The following is a 700-nucleotide window of genomic DNA, read 5'->3' on the forward strand; positions in this document are numbered from 1 at the left end:
TCTGAATAGTTTTGGCATCTCACTTTATCCTTTGAAGTTCATAATGATTGGCATCTCTAGGAATTCAGAATTAAGATAGTGTTATTGATTCTCCTAGTTCAGTATGTTGATTCTTAAACACAGCTACTTTATGAGTCTTGGCCGTGACCCTAAGAACTTTGTTTTCCTGTATTACCACCGGATACATAAATGCCACAAACACATAAATGGGTGAACCTTTTCAGATTGTGACTCAGCTTTGCTAAAGTCCCCAGTTAGTGGTGTCCAGAGCTCTTAAGCATACTCTTTTGCTTTGGATCACGACTTTAACCAATCAGTCTCAAGCTTTTCACTTGGACCTTCATGACACAAGCACATGGTTAGGGACAGCTTGATTTAGCCGCTTAGGCCTGGATTTTAATTTCCTTGGGCCCTCCTATCCATTAATACTCAAAGCCTTGGATCCATTTTACCCTTGACTTTTGGTTTAAAGGGCTATTAGTTTTTTCTACTTGCTTTTTCTTTTTCTTTTTTGCCATTTTTTTTCGCAAGCTTTGTTATTCACTGCTTTTTATTACTTTAAGAATCAATTTTATGATTTTTAGATTATCAATAACATTTCTCTTTTTTCATCATTCCTTCAAGAGCCAACAATTTTAACATTCATAAACAACAAGATCAAAAATATGCACTGTTCAAGCATTCATTCAGAAAACAAAAA

The sequence above is a fragment of the Arachis duranensis genome, chromosome 2 (genome assembly GCF_000817695.3).
Source record: "Arachis duranensis cultivar V14167 chromosome 2, aradu.V14167.gnm2.J7QH, whole genome shotgun sequence".
Lineage (NCBI taxonomy): Eukaryota > Viridiplantae > Streptophyta > Magnoliopsida > Fabales > Fabaceae > Arachis > Arachis duranensis.